Consider the following 26,167-nt stretch of genomic DNA (forward strand, 5'->3'; position numbering starts at 1 on the left):
CGTAACACGTCGGCCGGTGGTGCTCCGAGCGCTTTTTCGAGTCCTCGTCTCGGAGCGTTGCGTGGTACGTGGCGCCCGCTGGCAGTGACTCCGGTACTCGCAGGCTGCTTTTATTTTCCCTTTAATTGGATTTTTAATTTGCGCCCGCGTAGAGATATTAGGATCGCTATTACGTTAATTGGATTTTTTCCGAATTGATACCGTAAAAAGATATATAATGTAATTATCAAAAGAGGTTACGTTTGTAAGCCACGTTACATTGTCGCGTTACGGATCAACGAAACGCAAGGTTATCTATTTTAAGGAAACACATTTTTTCGTGAATAAATAGGGTCGTATATGTGTCACAACGCCCGCGCAAGAATGGATCGCTAAAGAAAAGGGACGTCAATGATTTCGCGCTCTTGCGCGCCCACATCCGCGTTATTGTCAATTTCCGCGAAATAAAAAGGGGAGTAGAAAGAAAGAAAAATCGCAAGGTCGTATCGGTCGACCGACGACGATTCCTCCTCGCCGAAGAAGTCGCGTAAAGGACAGCTGTCGACTGAACGCGTCAATATCGAACAGGCGGAAGCCGATATCGCGGGGGGGGGGGGGGGAACAATAAACGACGACGAGCGCGTATTACAATCGGACGCACGTATTCGTAACTATCACTTTCCTACACACAGCCGCCTAGCTTTCGCATAGCGGCCAAGAGGTCAGTGCACTTTAGAATCTTACCGTCGGTCGCGCGAATGTTAACGCGCTGACCCGCGCATGCGTGCATCCGTCGTAATATTTTTCGCGACCGCGTAGGAAACCCCGCGTCGCCGCCACCGCGTGTTACGTGAAAATAGACGTAATCGTTCGCGCTTCTGCGATCTCGTTGTCGAGTCGAATCGGCCGTTCGGGGGCTCTTCTCGCGGGTCCAACGGTCGCACCTGCATCTCGTAGGAAATTCGTCGTCCTCCATCTTCTCCCCTATTATTCTTTTGAAAAAGACACATATATAGTATATTCGGTGTGTTTTTACGAAAAGCAGTCTCGCTAACATTCGTAGATTAATTGTAATCTTCTCCCCTTCTCTTTCTCTCTCTCTCTTTTATCGCGTGACTACGTCCTATATGTAATAAATGCGTATCGGAAACGCATATCGGCCTGAGATACATCCGATATATTTATCTTTTTATAACCTTATCTCTATTTTTACGTATATATGCGTTTCGATAAAAGGCAGAGATAAGGATTTCTAGACTTAATCGCTTTTCGAATCACTCCAAGATAATTAATAGGGGTGAAAGGTATCGAACTCGGAGTCACACGTCCCTTTTTTCGCGAGCGTAACGACAACCTCCTACTTCCAGCGGGGATCGCGAAGGAAGAGCAAGACGGAGAGTCTAACCGCGCAAAAGTGGAGCTTAAGACTCGGTTATGAAGCCGTGACTCATCCGCGGCAGCTCGTGATAATGGGGCCGCTTATTCCGCGTTTCGTAAATCCGCGCATCTCGAGTGCGCTCTCCGTTACGCGCGCGCGTTTGCCTCTCTAGTCTTTGTTCCTTCGCTCGTAAAACCGCGTCCCTTCCTCCCTCGCCCCGTCCCGCCTCCATCGAGGATTTACGAGCAGCCGCGGCACATTCGGACCGGAAAAATTGGATCCGAGATTTTCCTTCGAGATCACCCCCGCTCTTTCTGTGTACGCGTGTTTTCATTCCTCTTTCTTCGTCTCGTCGAAAGCTGCTGGGCCCTATGGCCACCACCTGTCTCGTTCACAAAGGGAAGGAGGAAGGCGAGCCAACAGGTTTTAGCCGACACACCTGATCGGAGCTGAGGAGTATGCGTACCTGGTTCGGCTGCGGATCGGACGGAGTTTCTTCTTGTCTTGCTTCTTTTCCACGTAATATATATATATATCTCCTGTTACCTCCAGACTCCGTAATCGGTCCAGATTCATCGCGACGCATCCTCGGAATCGGCCGATGTTGGACGCGAATGATATTTCGCCAGTTGTGTAAGACGCTCGGATTCATTCCCCTCTTGACACTCGAGATTCGAAACCTCGCTCGTGTGAAATCGAGCGTTGTTTCTCCGATTGCGAACTGTGGTTTCTAGAAACAAGGGAAAAGCGGAGAAAGTGCAGTCATTATGCGCGATGTCTGCGTAGATTACGCACTGTCTGCGTAGATTACGCGCATCGATGGTAGTCTACGCGCGAGCGTGGAGCGTGTTCGTCGCGCGTAGACATAGACACGTTACAGCAGCTCGCGGGGCTATCGATCGTGAGCACCACTGTCGCGTCGCTGTGGCTGGCGCTTTAAAGAGATATCCCCATATCGCTAGCGTCGCCTTAAAGTCCACGAGAGAGAGAGAGAGAGAGAGAGGAGGGCTTCGAAGGAGCGTTATTTGGATGGTCTACAGCTTGGTGAGAGACCTGGCAACTACGCGTTCTCTCTCCCTCTCCCTCCCTCTCGTCCTCACAAATGCGAGAGTCCGAGCCATCATAAAATTGCCGATTGGCCTCGAGGTCATCGGCGGGAGGAATCGGCCTCCATCGCGTTGCTTTTTTTCCACCCGTCGCGGATTTGTCGAAAACTATTCGTCAAAGAGCGTTCGAACCGCCGAGTTGTATCGAGATTCTGCGTCATTTTCGCATCAGAAAGGGATAATTTCGACGCGCGTGGTCTACACGAAACCGACAGGATCAGACTCCATTGGAATCGATAATAATCTTTTGATTTGATTTTGCCGTCCATATATACAAATTGCAATAACGTTTGACTGTAAAATTTTACCTTGAACGCGAAACATTGCGACTATATATTTTAAGAACGTAGAGATTCTTCACGAAAATTCAAGATACGAAACGTAAATTCAGCTCATGTAACTGTAATTGTAATCGTGAACTGTGTTGGCGGTTTTACAGCCTAACTATGCCCGCGACGCGGCGAGGATGGCGTTCCAGTTTCGTGCGTTTATTTTGTTTAAATGGCTTGTATCGTCAGTGGCGTTTTGCGGCGTGCAATTTCGTAGATGATCTAATCTCGAAAGGAAATTCCAAACCACGACGCGTGAGAGATAGGGACGACGGCGTGAGGTTGCATTCTTTTCTCCCTTTTCTTTTTCTTTCTTTCTTAGAATTGCCAGAGACTTTACGCGACGGACGTGCGACGATAACACGCCGAAATACGCCGAAATATGCTATCGTTTCCCGTTAATCATACTTTCACGTGCATAATCAATTTCGTACATTTCGCGTGGCACGCGTAATTCTTTTCTAATAAACCAAAATTCAATTTTTTCGCATTTGAACCCGAGTATCGCGCTGTTTCGCGACATTCCGTCACTCAGAAAACCGTTGCTTCGATATATGTGACACGTGAAAGATGTAATCGATCGATGATTTAACTCAATGAAATTATACCGACATTAATTACGCATGCGACTCGCACCTACCGGAAAAAGTTTGTTGTCTCCGTCATTTTTGCGAAACTTCCTGTCATATTGTCCATGAGAGAAAGAGAAACAGAGAGAAAGAGAGAGAAAGAGAGAGAGAGAGAGAGAGAGAGAGAGAGAGAGAGAGAGAGAGAGAGAGAGAGAGAGAGAGAGAGAGAGAGAGAGAGAGAGAGAGAGAGAGAGAGGGCAAAACATTTACGTTAGATGCGACGCCTAACACCATCACGCAATCGAATCGAGACGAAAGGGTGGAAGGAGCTTTCTGATTGGTTAGTCTGCGCAGTCCCAAATTTATGTGGACGAAAGAGACCGACCAACAGAAACACGTATATGCCGGTATATCTCTAACACTCCGTGTTATTATTACTCGTGGGTTCGGCACGCGCTGTCGTTCTACGTCCGTTTAATGAACGTTTACGACTCGCGGTTTCATTGTCGGAACTTACGGAATTCATGGTGCCAATTTCGCAGAGAGGTGTGACGCTACACACCCTGCACCACCATGTATTCGTGGGATAGATACGTCGAACTGTCGCTTCACGGATAAATCGGAGAGAATAGCCGGGTGTAATTTCGGTTTCTCTACTCCACCGCGGATTTTTGTGCAATTCCGTATTGTCTTCCGCGCGTTCTCGCGTTCGTCGCTGTTTTATGCTGCCGTTGCCCGTTGCGCATCATATCCCGCCGCGCCGTGCTGTGCCGTGCTGTTTCTCTGTTATTTCACTCCGTGTCCGGCCGGTGCCTAGCGCGGTAGTTTCCGAAGCTTTTTCCATCGTGACTCGCCTTTTCAAGCGAAATCCCAACGTCAAACTACGTATTTCGTAATACGTAAAAACCAGCAAAATTACGATTATATAAAAGAAACGGAGCGTGAATTCGCGAAGAATCGCCGATCGAACACGAAAGACTCGAAAAGATATACTATATTTTTGAGAATCGTAGTGCTGTTGTATCGTATCTCGTTCTCTTGACTGTTCTACTTCATTCTATTATATTTTTATTGATATAGCGCAAAAAGTGGCGAATTAAAGAGATGCTGCATAACATAAATATTTAATTTGAATGGAGAATACTGATATTTTATCAAGAAACTGTAATAGCGTTAATATAAAGAGACGCAATATTTTAATAAAGTTGTGTACACGCGACATCTCTTTAATTTGCCACCTTTTTCGATAGCTACGTCGGAAATACATGCGGTTCCAGCGTTTTTTTCTTTCTTTACTTGCAACATGTTCGCGATATCGGGGAAATAATTCATTATGAATCCGGCATATACAGCGTGTCCCTTGTAATATATAATATAACCTCGTTCGTACGTTCGTGTAGAAAACGGGTGTACGAGGAAGTCTGATAGTGGTTTTACGCAGCTGAAATTCTAATCACTTCCTACAAAATTGTACGTGTTTCGCGTGCGTTAGTTTCCCGCACGGGCAATGCGGAAGTATGCAAGCGGGTGTTCGCTGAAACAATCGTTAACTTAATTCGATCGTACGTATCGGTTAATTTGTCGTTCTTTGTTCTATATCGTGCACTTTGTGTCGCCGAGTCTAAAAGCGACGCGTGTGTGTCGCAAGTAATCTAAATGAGTCGTCTTCCTTTAACGCAGTCCATTCAACTGATTCGCCCGTATATCTATATACGGTTAGTTAAATTTGTACGTCTATTATTTAGCTGTCGATCGGGTTAACTTTAGCACGCTGCCTAACGTTGTTTTAACTAATTCGAATGCCCTATGCAAGATTCGCTGCATTTGCTATTCGATCGAAATCTCTTTTGAATGAAATAAATATTTCGAGATATAGCCGCCGCGTTAGAAGAAGTGAAAAGCGACTTATCGTTCGTATTAAATTGTGACGACGGGAGTAATTGGAGTTTTGTAAATCTGTTTACGACGCATCGAGATTGAAATGGTTGCGTTCATTGTGTGCGATTAAGGGCCGTTTTCTACCAATGGAGATTAACTTTCAGCTCTGTTTAACTTATTCTTTATCTTTTTCTAATTTTTTGGAACTAGAATAAGATAACAAGTAAGTTAAACCGAGATTAAAGTTAATCCACGTTGGTAGAAACGGTCCCAAGAGCGCTAACAAGTGCAAAGCGACGCATAATTACCGCTGATAATAATTATCGTTATATTATCGCTCATCGTTCGTCGCTGATAACGAAACGTGCAATAAGCGTTTTTTTTTCATCCGCTATTTGTCAGGATTACCGGGGCTATTATTTCAGTCGTCATAAACGACTTTAGCGGATCATTGATACATCATCGTCGAGGCCGGCCGATAACGGGGAGATTTTGAGCAAACGACGAAAATGTCTCTCGCAAATTCCATCCTGCCTGCCTTCCTTTTAGATGATGTACTCCTCGCAGCTGTCTTACCGCGCGCTGGCCGATCCTCCGTCTCTCATTCTTCATATCTCCCGATGGCCGATTGTATTTCGATCCTTGGTTTATCCCCGCGCCCGTCCACCCCTTCCGCTCGTGGAGCGGTGCCTCCTCCTACGTGTACGAGGTAACACGGTAGGCGAGCGGAACGCGTTGTCTGTCCGTGTCTTCGTGGAAGAAGAAAATGCCGCCGGTTTGTGGTTTCCGCTTGGCAACAGCGCAGCCGACTGTCCGTCCGTGCTGCCTCGCTGGGTCGACTCATTGGCGTAATCGCGAGGGGAAGCCCTCGAGATCGCTCGAGGTTCCCTTTGTGAACGTATCCGCGTGCGAGCAAAAAGCGAGCGAGACCGAGACGCGACGTCGCGCCGGCGCGCGGCTCGTTCCGTTCCTGGAGTTTATGCGCGAAATTGCGACCCGCTGCGATATTATCGCGCATCTGCCGGCGAAAGTCGCTTCTACGTCCAATTTCGATGACGGACCGTGAAAGACGGTGTTCGTTTAAGTTACGCGTCGCACGATTGCATCGATACCGAAATTTCGCCTTACAAAATGCTGATACGATATCCCATCTCGATGAGATACAGTCGATTTTTCATCATCGGCTCGTCGTTTCAGCCTGACGATGGATGTCGTCGGGTCTTCCTTAATGTCGACATGAGCTGCAACGACTGTTGCTGGCATTTCGTCGGATATAAACGCTTCCCACAAACGCTACGGCAAACATAATTAAACATAATTATAAATATCTCTTAGTCCCGATGTTGAATCGAACGTGTCTCTCGGCGCATTGTCCGCTAAGTTCGTGCAACGTGTCGGGAGATTAATACCCGGAGTTACAACTTGGATATCTTCTAATATCTAGTAACGACGACTTAACTGAAAATTATATCTCAGTCTTACGCTATTGGCAATCTCCCCCGTCTCTTTCGTCTCTTCCCTACCCTACCCTGTTCCAGTGGCTTTCATGCGGTCCCACTCTTGCCCTCTCTCCAGGTCCCCCTCGTTTTCTCATTCTATGCTCCCCTTCTCTGTAACAACAACGTACACACACATACGTGCGTACACACGAACACACGTCTCCACGGAGAAGCGGCCATTTTTTGTTGTCAGAACAGAAAATTCGGCAACGCCGGCGCACGGTTGATCTGCGCCAGGATCACGAGTCACGAAACCACGCGAGCGAATTCTCCTCGCGTTTCTGCTCGCGAGGCCACCACATCTCGTCGCTTCAGGAGAGATCGAGAGACGAGAGGAAGATATCTCTCTTTCTCTCTCCCAGGGTTTCGATCCCCGGTCGACGAAAGTTGGTCACCACCGCCGCCGTTGCCGTTTCTGCCGTCGAGAGGATTTCTCCGTTTAATGGAACGGGACAGGACGATCTAGTAACGTCAGTAAGAGCCACCCGCGCGTCGTGTATTCAAATGCGTCCCGCTTTGTGACTCGTCGTACGAGTCAATTCCGTCATTTCCTTTTAACCGATGCTCCCGTTAGGTCGCGGCGCGTACGCGGAAGGGTTTTGTACGGACGGCACTTTTCTTTCATGAAAGAAAAGTCTCTCTCTCTCCCTCCCTCCCTTCCTCCCCGGATCATCGGATGCATTACACGTGGTATTACTATTAGAGTTGATCGATACCTACGCCTCGGTGCAGTTTTGAGAGACGTGACGTCAAACGGATGTTTGCGTGCAGCGCAAAGGTCCCGGCTTACGTCCGATTTTTATCGAGGAGGAGAAACGCTTACGCGACTGAAATTATCTCTCCCTGAGCCTATACCTCTATCGGGTATTTTATTTGATATTCTCTCCGTGATTATACCCGCGGAACGTTGACGTGAATAGTGCGTGCGGTAACCCGACGCGTGAGCGAGCATACAGAATTCAAGTTCCGCGTAGATAAACGCTTCGCCCGACGCCCTCGTCGCGGGACGCGGTTTTGTTGGCTCCGTTCCCTTTTCCGGCGTCCGTCGATTGTTGTTTTACACGCGCGACGCTTGTCGTATTAACGCTCCAAAGGAGGTCGACGCGACGTCGCGTCGCGTCGTCGAGAAGAGCAGCCCCCTCATAGACGCGTAACGTTTTCGCGTGGCTTTTATCGCGTGGGGAAACTCGTGTACGTTTCCGTCGTTGTGACGCAAGTCGCGCAAATTCGTTCTTTCTCTCTCCGCGGTATTGCAAACCTAGCGCCTATTCATCCTGGGATATCTCATTTACCTCACATTCTCTGACTCGCGTAATTTTTTAACCGTCCCGGCCTCACAAATGTTTTCCCGAAATGAGATTTCGCGAGGCTATTACATCGCGCAACGGGCCTCAACCCCTCGGGCGCTCCTCCCTCTCGCGATCCCCTCCTTCTCTCCGTCCCTTTGTCCCCGCTCCCCTCCCGGTCGTTATGGCGCGCTCTCTCATCGTGAAAGACCCTCGATTCCAGACTCGGCTCGTCGGCCGGCTCTCTACTCCGCGCTTCAACGGAGCGTCCAACGACTAGTCGTTCCCTTCTGTTTCTAGCTCCCTCTCTCCCCCCCCCCTCCCACATGCCTGCCTTCTCCTTCCCTCGCTCTATCCCAGCACGCAATTTTCCCGGGCCTTCCCACGCCACGCGCAGGGTCGTCTTAATCCGTGAATAGGGAATTTTTCAATTTCATCATCGCTCGCTTTGTTTTATCAATGTAGAGATATTAAATATCGATCGGATATAACTCGCAAAATGGGGCGAAAATAACGAGAGTAAAAATGTTTTCTTTATCAGCGAAACAATTATATTCTAAAAGACCACGATGCGTTTAGGGCAACCCTTGGATGTGCGTGCGTGTGTTGACGCGGCGATCGTTCGTCGGGGATCGAGCTTATGATCCGAGAGGCCCCCCCCCCCCCCCCGACAATGTTCTCTTTTGGGAGGGGGACCATGCAGCGACCATGAGAGGCAATCACCATGGACACGATGCTTCCCCGAATGCTACAAGCGCGCGATGCCGTTCCACGGGGTGAACTGGTGAACGGTAGACCCCGTGATGCACATGTGGGCTTTCGCCTTCCTTCCCTCATGGATGACATACGCCCAATGTTTTCTCTCCGCCCGCGTGAGTTTTCGCGCGTTGAATTTCAACAAACATTACGAGGGCTAATCGATAATTGTCGAGATGGAAGAGGCCCAGGCGATAGGTCGGGAGAACCGGTTTGGTCCGCGATCGCGTAGGCGTTCCGCGATCCGTCGAAGCGCGAAGCCTCCTTACCTGCGCCTCTGCTCCGCTTTTCCTCGTTGGTTCGAGGAGAAGCCGACTTCGCGGAAATAACGCTACCGTTCCTCCGTTACGCCTCCGGCTGTCGCGTCGTGACACGTAACGTCTCGCTCGCGAACAGCGCCGGGCGGCACTCGATCTTCAACGCGCCGGCACTCGTCGTTGAGAGAAATTATTATTATTTTTTATTTTCCTAAATCGTTACAACTTGGATCATACTTTGCGCAATATTTGTTTGAGAAGTTGTTCGCGAGCAGATTTACTTTGCGATTTTACACGGCGCTTAAGGCGGGTTAACTGAGAATCAATTTATCCAACAGCTGCGAACGGACGGAAACTCATTTCCGTTGTAAAGTATTACGAGTACTTGTCGTCACTTTCCTCTCCGATTTTTCCCTAGTGAACCTGATGATTAGTTCTACGATGAGCGCGCGAAGAGATCGCGAACGTATTTTGCTTCGAGCGACTGCACTTACGTCGCTGAAAGGATCCGCGTTTACATTTTACGATTGCCACGTCGAATGCCCGCATTGTGCATAGAAATCGATAAAGGTTTAGTGATGCTCATTGTAAATGATTATCTCTCTCGGCATATCGTATTTAGACCACTTATATTACACAACGTCGATCGCTCGCGTGTGTCTACGTTACGTAAGAGCGAGTCACTTATCGAGCGCCCCATTTGGGCCTAATAATATTAAGTTTCTATTTAATCATGAGCTACTCCCCCGGTGATGTCGATACGATTTCGTGCTTACACCGGTTTAATGGTGCATACGTTCTTGAAAAAAGTGCTCGATTAGCGATACCGTGTCCGCTCCAATAAAGGAATAGATTGCCCTTGTATGCGACGAGGGATAACTTTTACGGTTATTGTCTATATGCACATGGAGATTATTGATCGCGGTTATTCGTTTCTCATACAAAAGAATATCACGAGCCGTATGGCCGATCGATACTGGGGGTAATTTATTGACGACGTGTTATTTGTGAAGTCGGAACGTGCAGCGATACGTCTGAAAGTGATTGCGAATTTATAATTATGCAGTCTGCTCTCGTATATATAATATATCTCCCGTCCCGCATTATGTGGAAAATGGGGAACTTTCAATCGCGTCCCCGCGATAATTCACGATACGAGCAGACCGCGCACCGTTCAATCAAAATTTAATCGGACAAAAAACCGGATTAATAAAATTACGGAATTAACGGGCAAATTCTTTCTATATGGTCTCTGGCAGTTTATAGATGGGAATTATGTGAATCAGTACGTGAATCGGTGATTCTTTTATTGTAAATTCCATTCATCCTTTATCACGGCCCATTCGCTGTAATGATGCAAAACTAGTGAAAATTTTGCGCATTCGGAGCATCGCTCCTCATTCAATCCGCGTAATTCGCGTCGCTTCTCTATTCAGGCGCGTCTCGTTTCTTCGCGAGCGAGGAACGTTGACACTAAACTAAATTCGATTGCATATCACGATGACGACTGCATTCAGATGTTATTACTATCCGAAGTTTAATGGCGTCGCACTATTCATGCCCGCCGATTCAGAGTTTAGGTGCAGTTAGACCAAGTTACAACCGATGTTATAGGCTCTCCAATGTAGTGCGAAAGATATCGTTGCAAATGTAATCAACAGTATGTAAAGAAAGTATACTTTCTTTAGTTTTGAATATATTTACTTTGAGTATATTTACTTTGCAAAATATAATCACTGCTACACACTGTTAAAATGTTAAATTCGTAGTGCCGGGAAGGAGGAAAGTTATTTTTATAATTATTTCAGCTATTTTTAATCAATTCTGTAAGGTCCACCATTGCTCCTATTCGATATGTCATTAATTTAACTAAAACAATGGAATTAACAATTTAACGCAAGAAATTTGAACGTAGTTTATGTTAATAACTAAGCTGTTTTTTTTATAAGGTTATTTTTTTTAACTTACAATAAAAATAATAATAAATTTAAAATTATAAATTTTGACATATGGAAAAGAACAAAATGTTATATTTAACTCAAAGAATTTATTTAAATTTGATTCTTTAATATTTATCAGTGTAACTTTCTTCAAGACAACCTTTCGAATTGTTATTGAGCACAATATTTCCTAAACATGCAGTCGATCAAATAATCACCGATGAAATTTTACAATAATCGCGTTATGATCTTTTTGATTATGATTTCATTCACATCGTTAGTTGAATGGACGAAAGACTCAATGCGGTAATTACGCGACGCAACTTGTCGGGGTTTCGTTATCTGCGAAATGTGACACGATTGTTCGCGCGAATTTCTCTTGATCTGCGCGCTGTGATGAATTCAAAACGAGCGCGTTGGAACTCAATTTAACGTCGCTCGCGATGTCCACCGTGCAAACTGTAACGTCGTATCGCGAGATACTTTACGTATCAAGATTTATTGACGAACGTGTTAAACGGGGATCGGCCGGCCGTGACGAAACGAACAGCGTGAGAAAGCGTCAACGCGCGATACCCGATAAGTGAGTAGAAAAAAAATTAAAGGGGGAGAGGGACGCGGTTCGAAGGAAGGGTTGGCCGATGTGATAGACGTGTATTTACACGCGCACGTTGCGTTCCTGCATTGAGAGCCCGGGTTACGAAACTTCATACCGTATTTACGGTTCGCGTTGCGCCCGCGACGTGATTCGAAATAAATATACGTTCGACACGGTGGTAAGAAAAGAAACCATTAGATTTTATTTATGCGATGTCGTCGCCGCGCCGCGCATTTACCTACGCCGTCTGGCCCTAAAGAGTTCGTTCGCCCACGTCCACGAGAGTCGCAAGCCCGCGCTCTGCGACTCGACCACTTCAGAAATTGGAAGCTGTATCGAGCGAGGGAAAACGTAACCGAGAATTCTCCGCTGTATCTACCGTGCAACGTCGAAATTGCGCTCCCCGAAACAAATTGCCGCGTATTCGTTCGACGGTCGCGATCGTTTCTGCCCTTGGCAGACGCTTCAGTCGAGCATCTGTTGAATTACCAGGCGCAATAACGTGGCAACGCTGCGACTGATATGAAGCTGTACGTACCAGCAGACGCGATTAATCGAGACCGTGGCGATGATGGCGATCGAGTCGTGGCATGGAAGTCCCGCGAGAATGCATTCGCGTTGCAGTTTAAACCGCATCGCGATATTCGACCTCATAGATTGTCTACCGAAATTAATCTCGCTTACTATATCGCGCCGATATCAAACTCCTTTTTTTTTTTAAACATCATCTTTCCTGATGGACTTCGGCTCGACGACTCGATCATCAATATCAAACACCTGTCGCATTCTGTTCTTTTGTATGCAAACTTGTCGTCAGGCGAATGTTGTTTCGAGCATATATTAACATCTCTGTTAATATTTTTACAGTCATTTATGTTTTATTGGCGCTGTGATGTCATCTTATTCATCTGTAATTAATTTGTTAAAGATAATGTAAAATGCCGATTGAATCTTAAAAGGAAAACTTTGTCTATTTTTTTGTTTCGTCAAGTGGTTATTGGAATTCCCGGTCGATACGTTCAAGTTGATTTCACCGTCTGTCTCATTAACTAGATTATTTCAAGTGACATTCCGTATATCGCATAGTGTTTCTACATATATGTTTATTACATTTAGTAACGTTTTTTTTTTTTTCGAAAATTTAATGTAGCTAACACAGCTGCTCGTTCTTTTGCCATGATTCCAGGGGCTCGATTCTTGAATTCATTCGCAAGAGAAACGTATTCGCAAATTCTGTTCTTACAGAAAAGTTAGAAATTTATTGGCTATCGTATGGCTATTAACCAATAAACTTGCAACTTTTCTGTTAGAGCGAGTATTTTGCGTATACGTTTCTCTTGTGAATGACTTCAAGAATCGAGCCCCTGAGCTTTTATAGTTTAAAAAGATTTATAACACGTGAGTTGACACTGATAGCACATTCTACCAATAAGAATTTATGACGAATTGACCATAATGTTCTATGCGGGCGGAACTCTGATACTCATCTTTGATTTGATGTATTGTTTCATAACGCGTTATTATTTGCTGTAAACCTGCCGGAAATATGCAATATAAATTTAAGAATAAGTGATGACGTGATGACGTAAATGCTATCGGAATGAATTAAGAATGAAAACGAATGACTCAACAGAAAAGAAAAACTAATAAAATGAACGAAATAAAATATTTGCCCTCCCCCTCCTTCCTCACATACCCACATAAAGTAATTTTAGTATTAGAGATGTGAAACTCTACTTACTTTTTTAAATCGATATAGTTGAATAACTTTTCTGGAATTTTGACGTCGACGATGTGCGATTTAATAAAAGTGCGGACAAAGTGCACGAAGTGTCTTAATGATAGCGCGTTGGGTTTTTAAAGGAAGAGCGATAAAGAAGTTCCTTCGGCCTCGTTGATCTGGCCTCGTTCCACTAATAAACGTGCTTCATCCTGCGCCAACCGGCCTCGTTTTACGTGTTTTTCTCGCCTTGCAAGCTAAAGCGACAAAAAAAAAAAAGAAGAAAATATAAAACGCGCCTTCAGACAATTTTCCTCTTTCGAGACATTGACTTTTAGGTTCTTTAAGCCGACGCGAATAAAAACTATTGAAAGACTGGGTCGAAGCTCGGCGCATTTGCTAATTGCTTGCCGTTTAGCCTTTCGCGATAAATGAAGCGAAGTTGAAGGCTTAACCCTAAAATTTTAACAGACGCAATTGAAACGAGGAAAAGTGAGACTGCTACTCGGTTATCACTATATTATCGCGGTAAGCCACGCAAGGACTTAATAGAGATAAATTGTGTCTTATCGCGCAGTTTAAATAACAGACTTTATACAAATTAACTTTACTAGACAATTATAAATAGACGTGAATTTATGTCGTACGATAATTTTATGAAATATGATATATTTACGCTCATATTTTCGCGAAAGCTTTCTTGACTTTTTACAAACTATGATTTTTCGATAGTATTTACTTAAAAAATTATTTTGTTAATAGAATAAATTATTTAAAAAATATTAAAATTTCGCGTGGACGCATATTTTCTTCTGGTCCATCGATTTTGCAACGTTTGAACGTTCAGGTATTGCCGATATATCTTGTCAAGAGCTTACGACATTAACGGTCTTACACGTTATCGAATCGTTCAAATGGCCTATGAATGACAAATTAGTTTCGGAGCAGCTTCTTATTGAATGTACATTGCAGATACCGTGCTTATTTTCGGCGCTGCTCTTGTAATATATTAAAAATATGTTTCCGCGAAGCACTGCGGTCGATTCGAACGGCGTCCGTGCTTGATAGGATAGAAACAAATCGCAAATCCATATTCGTTCGCCATTTTTTGTTTCCTCGTGCTCAGTAATGGATGTTATTAAAATCTAATTTTGAAACGCAAATGGAAATACAGTTTTATCGATATTTAAGAGTTAGATGTACAACGCGGCAATTTGTCCTGTCATTTGTATCAATCAATTTGATGTCCGTTTCATGTACGCCGTGCGCGTACATTTTCGTTCAACGGGCTGACGCTTGTCCGATACTCGTCCGAATGCCTCGCGAGACTTGTGGCGACGTTAATATATCTGTTATCGATACCTTTCGACCCACGGCGGGCATCGTGTTCCGCGCGCTCGGAAAATCGCGCGAGCCGGTTCCGGTATATCGGTACACGGTCATCCGGAGAGGCCCATCAGTATGCGTGCCTGCAGTTACGCGTGAAACACATCACTCGCGCGTACGTGCGTGTGTACGTGTGTGCGCATTTGCGTCATGTGGGTTCGTTGTTTGTCCCGAGGGCAGAACGACCAGCTGTCTCCGCGAGTCTCGTTTTATTTGTGTCCCTTCGCCCCTCGCCTACCCGGCGTGACCTCACCATCACCACCACCACCACCACCACCACCACCACTTCTCTCTCTCTCTCTCTCCCCAGGCTCCGCGCATCGATCGCCAGCATGTGTAAGCATCGATGCACTCCGCGCACGTAGGGAGTAAATAGTATAGTCGTGGGATACCAGCCCAGTTATGGGCACGGCACGAGGCTATCGGCGGAAGGAACCGCCCGGCGGCAAGCCTTCTTTCACGATAAAGCCCAAAATTACGATCGATTTTTTCTTTTAGCACAACTATACACCGCCTCGTATCAAAGTTACACAAGTTACACACTAAAGTATATCCGTTGCTACGACGAATGAAACTTATGTCCACTTCGCCCACGAATCATTCGTGATTCCGTATGCTCGAAGGCGAACTGTGACTGACTGCAACGAACTCTCACATAAATTAAAAGTAAAACGTCGTTAGAGGAAAAAGTTGCTTGCGAAACACTCCGTTGCGCGTTGCGAACGGTGTACAGCACTCGCTAGAATTTTTGCAGGTGCCCCGTATCTTTTCGTTATAAAAATTGCATTCACCTCGATGAAGCCTGTTCTCTCCTTCGCTTTGGCCTCTTCGCAAAATTACGCTCGATTTGTCCTAAATTAACGAGCCACTAAGCAACTAAGCCACTAAGCTGGAAAACGGTCAGCGGCCGTTGCTAAGCTCGAAACTTGCAACAGCTCATAACCGTGTTACAGCACCTCGCTCTTTTTTATTTTTAATCTCTAGAATATGTAATAATCTTCGCTGAACACCTGGGGTACTAACCGCGCCGTGCAATCTTTCATCGTGTCGATATCAGCTGCTCACCTCCCGGATCGCACTCGCTAAAAGCGAGGTACCAGGTTTTCCAATCTTTTTTGTATAATGAAATTGCGGCGGTAAGGATGTTACGGTTCTTGGATAAATAGGAATCGTTTATTTAGCGGGAGAGAAACGTTGCCGGTAGGATTTTGTAGATTTCGTTACCTCTGGATCGCATCGCAACGTGGATGGTTCGGATGTTCGATAAAATGTCGGATAAAGTGTGGTTTTTTTTTTTTTTTTTTTTTTTAAATAAGAAGATAATTAATATTTTGTGATTGATAATCATAGGTTGGAGTATGCGAACGTGGAAGTAGACGTAAAATGCGGAGGTAGCGTAGCGAATTGTGAATTATTGCGTCATGTACATGCCGAGGTAAAACATAATGATTCTTTATTCACATTCACGCGCGCGTAGCCGCTGGAAAGAGGAACGAGAGTTTTACAACTATGTCCCTTGTGCGAGAGGGCACTCATAAAAGAATGTCGCGGGAAGGGGGGAAGTGGAGAAGAGATAATCGCTTTGTTTGTATCTACAAAGGGAATACGTCAATGTAAATATCTGTTAAAAAAGATTGGAAAATAGTGTGTGCGCATTGATGCTCCATCGACGAACTTTTGCTTCTTTCGTAACAACTTTACCCGGAAGTTAATTAACATTTTCGCGCTCGAAACGCTATCGTGTGCGATCATCTCGACGAGATAATTCCAAGACCGGGCGATCGATGAATCACGAGCGAAATACTGCGCATTATTTTATTTTATTTTTTTTTTTCGTCCGGACGATTTCTCGTTCTCTTATTTCCGGCGAGGTCCGTCGGTCTTTTGTCTCATAGACGAACTTTAGGCAGTCGAGGGGGGAATCGTGTCTGGTGCCACTTTGAGACCCGCACAGTCCATTAACGACCAACATCTGGCCAGCTGCCATCCGGTAAAAGGCAATCCACAACCCGCGCCTAGCGCGATGTATTTCGTTTCAATATTTCAGTGCTCGTTTCTCATCGCACTCGTTATTCCTTCGAACAACATTAACATCGATTCGTAGCCGTAAAACTCATGGTTCTGAAATTGTATTTTTCTCGCATTTTAAACATGAGAAACTTACATTCGAACGGCGAAACACCACAATCTCCGATTTCATCGTGTTTAACTAAACTCGAGCTCCGGTTTAAGATCCACTCTTTCGCGTCATAACGCGAAAAGATTACCTTTGACTATCGCCAAGTTTATAGATCTTAAGTTTTATGATATTCCCTGGCGGCGCAAATTGCGCAGCGACTGCGAAATATTGCTCCAATAAAAATTTACTGTCTCGCGTGCAGTCGTACGACACGGATTTCATGTTGCGTTCGAAGGGGCAACAGAGTTGCAATAGTCACGGAGATGTCGCTTATAAAAAACGAGGGAACGCAGAACAATATAGCGCGTTCTCGCATTTTCTGAAATAGAGAACGCGTTTTCGGCTGCACGCGTGTCGCGTTTGTCAGAGGCACGGATCATCTGCGCGCGTGTGTGTACTCCCCTCGGAACCGGTTGTTGCGAAAGAGGAATAGCGTTCTAGTCGAGAAACATAATCGGTGAAAAATTGTTACGGATATTTAATGTTTCGCGAGACAATTTTTTAATAATTTCGATAAAATTTGAGTTCTTTGATAATATTAGGATATTTTCGCGCAACTATTATACATTTACAGGGCAGACAATGCGATATTAAGGGCTGTAAACGTCGGAGTAAGTGCGCGGGTTTTCGATCTCGTTCCATAAACGTTATACACATTTCATTTCCAATAGTGATTTGATATCAATTATGCATCGTAACATAACGAATAATTAGTTTGCCCTCCATGATTAATCGCGTTGGCTTTAATATTGTGTAGCCTGAAATATATTAGTAATTACACTGCAACGCGTTAATAATCATGCTTGACCTCACGCAAATTGCAGATGTAGCACTAATGAGATGTAATTTGGTCTCCCGAGACAATTAATACAGTCTATTTTAGGATATTTAACGTTATTAATCAAATCGTTAAATTGTTGAATTTACGGTATCTCGTGTGTCTAAAATGCTCGCTTTCTCAAGAATCACGACGCTCAACCGAAACGAGAGAGAGAGAGAGAGAGAGAGAGGGGGGGGGGGGAGGAAACGAGAGAAAGAGGAAAACGCGTAAACGCGGAGACAATAGAAATTGTGCTTGAATGTCCAATAGCTCCGGTTTCCTCATTGTTCAACAGGGATAATCGCGTTTTATTCGTATTATCTTGTCGCGCGCAGGCCCTTTGGGGGTGGCTGTCGACTCAGGGTCTTCATACAACGGGACGGATTAACTTCCCTCGTACGCCACAAAAACAGGTTCTCCCCTCAGAGCTCTCTTTCATGGCCGAAGCGAACTCGTCGGCGGCAGCGGCGGACGTTTTATCATCTCGTTCGTAACTCCCGTTGAAATTCTTTTCCCGTTGCGCTTTTACGTTACGTCATACGCTACGTGTATGGGCGCTACTACGTCGTATCTCTATGATATTCGTGGCTCATCCGCTACGTGGATTAGGCACGTAATGGGAAATTTGGTGTGGCGCTGACGCCTCATCTCCGGCAACAATCGCCCCGTCGGCTAGCCGAAACTACTTCTCTCCAGTACATTAAGCTAGATTACCGCAATTAGCTGCACCGCGCGTGTAAACTTGCTGGCGCGAAGCGTTTGGCATCTGGCAGCAGATACGGATAACAGATTGCGGTCATACTCGCGAGCATACACGCGGCCCTATCCGGCTCCGATAGTCCGCGTGCGCGCGCGGAAAAAGTCGTTTCCTACCGAGATTACGTGTTTGCACACGCATCTGCGGCAACTTTGTAAGCGCGAAATTGCTGCGGACTAAAACTGTCGTTCAATTAATGGTCATTGTGGCGCCTCGTTTTTTTTTTAAACTCCTGTTTTCTCTATTAAAAATACAAATATGAAAAATGTCCAAGTACACGGACGTGTCTGAATCGGAATATTCGGCGAATCGCGCGGCTATTTACGAAACTGGAATTTTACCAGAAGAACGTTTACATCGAAATAAAATATATACTTATAGTTTTAGAAGCGATTAAATTTTCGGAAATAACAAAACTCACATTTCCTACTACGGTTTGAATAATTATTGTAATACGAATTAGCGCGTGATGTGAAATTTGACCGAGAAGATCGATTTTGTTTGCAACAAATTGGTTTTGTTGTAAACACCGATTGTATTCAGTAGCTTCACTATTAGAACGAGTCGCTTTTAATGCCATTTGATTTAAATCGACTTCATTAAAGTCGTCCTTAGGCGACGCTTGTGTGTTAACGGATCATCATCCTCATCATTATCGTCTTCCGGTTATTCTTTGCGTGGGAACTCGGATGACTATTTATTTAAATGATCGGGAGTAACTAGACTGATTAGTGTTCGAGAAACAACCATTTATACGCGAGTATCCTCAACTCAGCTTATTCGGTATTTCTATAATTATGATGGCTTTTGGATATTCTACTTTTGTTTGAAGAAAATACTTTTACGTCTCTCTCGCGGGCAATAATTGTAGTTGTTTCCGCGGTCAATGTTTCGTCACGGCAGTAAATTTGGACGTGGTGCATGCGGTTTGGCTGGTACGAAAGCGCGGTTTTCACCTGGGAATTGCCACACTTCGCGCCTCGCCTTGAGAAGTCAGTGTTTTTTAAGCGACGAAGACGGCAGTCCGGCCACGTACGTATTATACGACACTTTAATATTCAGCATGAATTCGGCGGATTTTCTCGGAGGAGCCCCAACACGTCGAGGCGCGCCTTTGACATTTCGTTTGGCTCTTGAATATAAATCAGTGTTATCCACGCGATTAGTTGATATCGATCGTCAGCGCTCCTCGTACGATCGCGATGGCGCGCATTGTGCTGAAAAATCACTATACGAAGCGAAGTAACGAGACAGCTGTGCCGGGTGAAAGCAGAAACGGGCAAGGGGTCCGCTCCAGTTCCTCTGCCCACGCTCCGGACCCCCGGCAAAATCAAATCGCATTTAGACGCGATATTCAGTCGCGTCACGTTTAATCAGAGAGAATATTCCTATCCTCGACGACTTCATAACCCATGCGTTTATGGAAACTTTCCTATCTCTGGGAGACACTTTCTTCTCTCACGCGAAACTATCGCGATCAGAAATAATCGCGACGTTCAGTCTGTCTTTGGTTTCAACCTGCATTACCGCATTTTCCAACTTGCCCTTTAACTTTATTCCTTTCGATAAGCTGTCTATCGTGATAAACGTAGGCGCGTTAGCCATTTTTATGTTGGCCACGACGTGATCGCGTTTACCGGCTAACAAAGCCGTTTTTAGCGCTAACGTAAGCGTAAAAATTATCGCCTGAGCGCACAGTTACTGACCTAGCTTAATATTTCTGGCACAGAGAGAGAGAGAGAGAGAAAGAGAGAGAGAGAGAGAGAGGAGGAGGGGAGGGAGAGAAAATCCAAAGTATTTACGTCGTTGCTCGCACGGACCGCGTTTTGTAATTTCTCCCGTCCTGTCTTTCCTCTTTTCTCTCTCTCTCTCTCTCTCTCTCTCTCTCTCTCTCTCTCTCTCTCTCTCTCTCTCTCTCTGTTTCGACGCGTTGTGTGTCTCGACGAAGCGAAGTAAAGTACGTTTGCGATGCTAATCTAAACGTAAAATTTCACGCGCAGAAATGCAATCGGCAGCATAATTTGGTCTCTTCATTCTGTCGGAATAATTTATGATTGCAATTGGCTCCGCTATTCGCTCTTGTAATCGTTTCCACTCGATTATTTGTAGGATTACGTGTTTAGCAAAGGACAAGCACGGCTCAAACTGAATTTTGATTCCGTGTAAAATTTGTTGCCGAATAAATTCATTACAATTCATTACAGATACCGAAGTCAGATAGTTGAGTAACGTTTTGATTTTTATTTGATCTTATTTTTTGCCAAATACATCATTAGTTATTTTAACTTTTGGCAACAAATAAGATTTAAGACTCGCTTGCTCCAGAAATGAGGGAGAAGATAATGTTTAATCAGTGAACTCCACTTATCTTAACTTTTAATGAACTCACCGGGCAAAACAGATAATTATAAATTATATTTGTTAATATAAAAAGATTCACGCAATAAGGAGAAAATGTATATGTGGTGTAATATTTTCAAGAGAGCTCTATACTTTTTACAGATCTTTATTCTTCGTCTTTCATCTGTTTTATTGTACAATTTATCATGTGTTTGAGTAAAAAATTCATCTCTTGCCTTTGTGACACGTCAGCTATGTTCAACCCACGTGTTGCGAGCATGTTAGAACCTGCTCAGTCTTCTCTATACCGTTTACTTAAGTATACGCCGGTCCGGGTCACGGTCTTGCACGCAGATCCGCACCGTCCGTACCAGTCTCTTTCCCATTGTGAAGCACGATCTCAACCGTTTCGTCGTAATCTTCGTCGTGAAAGGTTATCACACGATCGCATTGTGTTCGCATTTTGCGCCCGGAACAATCGAGCGCTTCGCTTCGTGAGAGGAAAGCGTGCGGCGAAATGACTGGGTATTGCGAATACCCAGTTCAGTTCGTTTATTCCCTCGCTTTTTAATTAAGTTAAACGTTGCCACGAAATTGAGGCTTTGTTCACCAGAGATACCTTGAGAAGCGTGATTAAAGAAGGATCACGAAAAGTGAGTGAAAATGAAGCAACGATTACGCTCGAAATTCCTAACGCTGATTTTTCGGAAGTCGCTTCGGCCACCTACACATCTTTCATTTATAGCACAATGAAATTCCTCTATTCTGCAATCGCGCGAGTTGAGATGTTCTATTTTAGCTTTTCTCTGTAATCCAGGCATTCATTCTAATGGCGCATGAACAGAATGAAAGAAAAGATTACGAAGGACAAGACATTACTGTGTGTTCACAACTTTATGTAGTATATTAGGTAACAATAAAAAAAGCAGCGCAAAAAGAAAATTCTAATTTACAAGGAGGGAGGGAAACATAGTTGTTCTAGAATATTTAAAATTCAGCTGTAATTTCTTTATTTTAGTGTCGAGTGTCCATTTTACGACATATCAGAGAAAGCTGTACTTCGAACAGGTTTGCCACCCTCGGCAGATGTTTCTCAAGGGAACAACGAGCGAGATATCACGTGATCTTATATAGAAATTCCCTGTTGTTCGGCCTTCACACGTCCTTCTCTTTGTTCACTTTTGGAATGCAAGCTTGCGCAACCTTTTTCCGTAACATGGAAAAACTTTCTTTGGCGCAAAAGAATTCTCCCTCAATGAGAGATTTTTTCCTGCTTCTTTCTTCTCGTCTTTACGCTTTCTATTTTTCTTCTTTCATTAAACAAAATTGACGATTTTTTCGCGTGATCATTTTTATTCTCGCAAAGTGTAATTTGCACATCTAATTGTTTTCTTGCATTGTATCCGTTGCGTCGTTCTATTTGTCCCGAGCGCCATCCCCTATAAATTCAATCAATCTTCTTTGTTCTCTCTCTCTCTCTCTCTCTCGTTTTCTCGCTCGCTTACTCTTGCAGCCGTGACCAGAACGGCGCGCAGAGGCAGGAAATTGGAAATGCAAACGTTGCAAGGAGCCGACGACACGAGCCGGGAAATTGATGTTTCTCGTGCCACCATCGTCCTAACTTTACCTGCCAGGATTCGAAACGCCGTCGATCCATCGCGTTGGCTGGCCGGAAGTAAAATCCTCTCCAAGTATTCTTTCTTTCCCTTCGACTCGTGGCCACATCCCAGGATGACTTTGTTGTTGGAACGGCGAATTTGATTAAGAGAATAATCCCTTCTTTCTTTTTCGCGAATCGGTCCTCCCTTCTCGTGCATTTCAAACCACGTATTGCTCCTTTTCTATCGCTCACCTCTTTTATCAGCGAGACGTTTTCATATCTGACAATGATACGAGTTACCGTCACGCTTTAAATTTGACATATATTTAACATACACGAAGTTTTATGATAATTTGTAAAGTGTACTTTTTTGTACACGATAATTTTAAACTTAACACCTCACGGTAGCCTATAGTAAACAAAATGCTACTTAACTTCTTTTTATTCAGAATTAATTCTTCTGAATTAATTTTTTTCATTTTTTATTTACATAACACACACCAGCCGGGATATAGCCAAGTGTATGTATGTACATATGACTTTAAAATGAGATAATAATTAGCACAGAAACGTGGTTTTAATTCGCGTTACGCGTGCTAATATGGAAGTTTAATTCACGTTGCGTTGAATTAAGTGGAATTTTCACGGTACGAAGGGGTTAATTGCCGGCTTTCCGTTATGAATTTCCCGTCGAAAGCGATCGTTCTTTTTCGCATTTCTCTCGAGATTGGAAGAGAGGCAGGGAGAAATAGAGAGAGAAGGAGAGAAAGATACCGTCGTTTTAACTACGAGTTACAGCGAGCTTTGATGCTAATGACCGTCTAAGTAGATTTAAACGTATCCCGTCGTTGCACGTTCCACCGCGCCGCGCCGCGCCGCGCGCACATCGCGAGCGTGCTTTTTTGTAATCGTCGCGCTGCGGCAAATGCCGCTTCCACATATAGCGTATATCAAAAGACAAATGGTCTCGTGGCGACCGGGGATTGCAACAAATTCCGTAGCTGAACGATCATTTCTCGCGGATACGTGCCGCGTTATTTGCGCAATTCGCTTTACCAGCAGAGGTTCGCGCGCCAATACGAACAAATAAAGCGACATTATTGTGAAGCACTTTCGGTGTATCAAAAGGTGCGACGACACTCATCTCTCTCTTTCGAGCTAAATGTTAAAAAGGACACGCTAGCTATGAATGCAAAATTACACGAATCCCCGGACACAATTCGTTTGTGAATAGACCTCCATCCATTTCTTGCCATTCTCTTGGCGTTTTCTATACGTCAAGTACGGAGATTCAATTTTTGCGAAAAAAAAAAAAAGAGTACCTATCTCTCCCGCCGTGGTTTTCCACTCGTTCACTCGGCCATGTTTTGGTCGCTTGACTCGCACCGAATCTTTAATTCGACGATCAAATATTATTGCTATCAACGTGGTCGCCCGAACATCCGCGTCGCCTGTGTCAAACAAACACGGCGATAAAGGCTCGGCGCTTACGCGTGTTTTCTGTGATAATAAATTTGCCCCCGCGCACGTTGTACAGCACGAAAGAGAGGAGAGATTCGTTTGATCTTCGCAGCGCTAGCATCTCCCGAAGAGCGGCCTTCTCGTATAAAAAAAGAGAGATAACGCAAAGAGAGATAAGAGACTCTTCCGTTTACGATCCCCGAGCACAATTCGAACAAGTTCGTGACGAGGCGTGACGCGGAGCGCGGGGGGAAGGCAATCTCCTGACGAAAGCTGTGCCGGGATCGACTCGAACGCGCGCGGTAGCATCGCTAAAAAGCAGTATACACGCGCATCTGATTGAAGTTTGTAATATCATGAAATTGTGAATACCGTTACGCCCGCTCCGGTATACACAAAAGGCTGCAAAACGACACGTCGCGCGGCGCGTGTCACCCAAATCAATTTTTGACGCCGCGATGCGATAACCGCTTCCATCAATACGCGTTATCTTCGTTATCGTCGCGTGTTTTCAAATTTCCGAATCGATTCTTTTACCCACGGTCTCTTCCTGGCGTATATGGTATATGCTAACGCGTTTTTTTTTTTTTTTTTACAATCACGCAATACAGGCGCACGCTATCGGCCGTGCGTCCGCGCGCGTACGTCACACACGTTAACAGCGTATAGTGGTTATAATAGAGGCTTCTACCCATTCCTCGTATCTCGTCTCGTCTCGTCTTGCCATGTTGTTTTCGTCGAGGGGGCAGACCTCGTGGATCTCGACTCCCCGACTACGTCATAAGCGTCTATTTATACTCCGACGCAGCGTATAAACGTATACAGGGTGTTCCGCGTGATTCGCATTTACAGCTTGCACTTTAGCGCTCGTAAATGACCGGCGGAGGTGCGCTGCTACGCTAAAGAAATACGAGGTCCATGGAGGGGCAAGGGGAAGCGGAAAATTGCTGAGATCATGCAAAAGCTGTGGACAGAGCAAGAAGACGCGAAACGTGTATTATCGGAAACTCGTTTTCTTCTTGCAATCACATCGTGGAAGGGGAATGAAATTTGCTGCGAATGAATTTAATGATTAACAGTAACAAGCGAATGAATCGTAAAGTAAAGAGACGAGACCCTTTTAAAGAAAGTTGACGTTTAATTCGTAAAGTAATTTATGGGAAACTCTGGGCGTCACTCCGTATACCCGTTCTTCGTGAATGAACTCGGCACGGAGTATCCGGATCTTCGCCGTACTGCCTCGCAAAATATACACCCACACACTGTCGTGTCGATGCCAACCTAGACGGAATTTTCGCCGCGTTCGTGATTCACTACGAATCTCTGATGCGTTTGCAACGTAGACTGTTCCCGAATCAAATATTCAGCAGAAAAATTGGATTTACGTTTAAGGCATTGTCGACAAACAAAGAATTTACCGTAAATAACACTGAGTACGCGTGAGCATCTGAGGTATCCGGTAGATCGGCGTTTCCCGGTCAGGACGATTTCTGACGGAGGAATGGAATAAGCACCGATCCGGTAAGTGCATTAGCGCGCACCATATTCGGTTGTCGACAGCGGTGGTACAGCGTCAAGCTCTGTCATCACTCCGGGCCTGCAATCTGCGTGAATTACGCGCCACGCAGATTACAGGCGTGTACGGAGAGACGGTGGGCATTTATGCCGCGGCATATATGGCAGCCAGGACCTCGAGCGAAAGCTCATTTTCGCTCGATCCACGAAACGACCGTGCGATAATTTGCAATAACTTGGAAAGCCGAGCTTTAGTCCGTTCTCGCGTCGTTTGAAAATGCTTTTTGCTTTTCTTTCTTTACCATTGTGGGGCGTTCTACCTTGCCTAGTCCCCGCTTCCTTAGCCGGAAATGGCGCAAAACCTTTACGGATGCACGGCACGATCTGACATTCTCCAACATCGTTTACGCTAACAGCCGCAAAAGAAACAAGTTCTGCTACAGTACATCTATCCGTTAATGGATAAAGTCGCTGCCGTTTATCGCCGCTTCTCTCCATGGAAAAATCTTTTGTTCTACTTACGCCATAAACCGTAAAAAACAGTCACAAGTCATAATTAAACAAAACTAACGGTGCATCGTAGAAAAGTGCAGAATAAACGAGCAGTGTGTCTCGCAAAGGTGTGCGCGATACAGCTTGATTTTACAGTTAATTATGGAGGTTCTTAATTAGGAGAAAAATAATAGATGTGGTCGCGAAAAGAGAAGGTCGTTAACGTGAGAATGTGTTTCACGTCGTTTAAAGTCGATATCACTGTAACATATTATCATTTTCTGCACGTACATCTACATCGGAGGAGTAGTTTAAAAAAAAA

At 44.8% G+C, this 26,167-nt stretch overlaps 1 protein-coding gene and 1 long non-coding RNA gene across 5 annotated transcripts in view; one reads left to right on the top strand and one right to left on the bottom strand.

The window, feature by feature from the left end:
• Positions 1–26,167, top strand: part of LOC105833078 — an 83,111-nt gene that overhangs the window by 428 nt on the left and 56,516 nt on the right. Inside the window, exon 1 of one of the 3 annotated variants that reach the window (XM_036285289.1) lies at positions 20,363–21,430. The exons of 1 other annotated variant lie outside the window; for it this stretch is intronic. The gene's annotated coding sequence lies outside the window, so the exon portion shown is untranslated. One more of the 3 variants, XM_036285288.1, reaches the window with a different exon arrangement.
• On the bottom strand, positions 138–15,510 carry LOC118645032. 2 transcript variants are annotated; one of them, XR_004962802.1, is made up of 4 exons: positions 14,658–15,510; positions 5,816–13,552; positions 1,824–2,087; positions 138–971 (listed from the first exon to the last, which is right to left on the bottom strand). It is a non-coding gene; the product is annotated as an uncharacterized LOC118645032 (long non-coding RNA). The 2 variants fall into 2 exon arrangements; XR_004962801.1 differs by having other exon boundaries at positions 138–2,087.

The sequence above is a fragment of the Monomorium pharaonis genome, chromosome 4, assembly GCF_013373865.1.
Source record: "Monomorium pharaonis isolate MP-MQ-018 chromosome 4, ASM1337386v2, whole genome shotgun sequence".
NCBI lineage: Eukaryota > Metazoa > Arthropoda > Insecta > Hymenoptera > Formicidae > Monomorium > Monomorium pharaonis.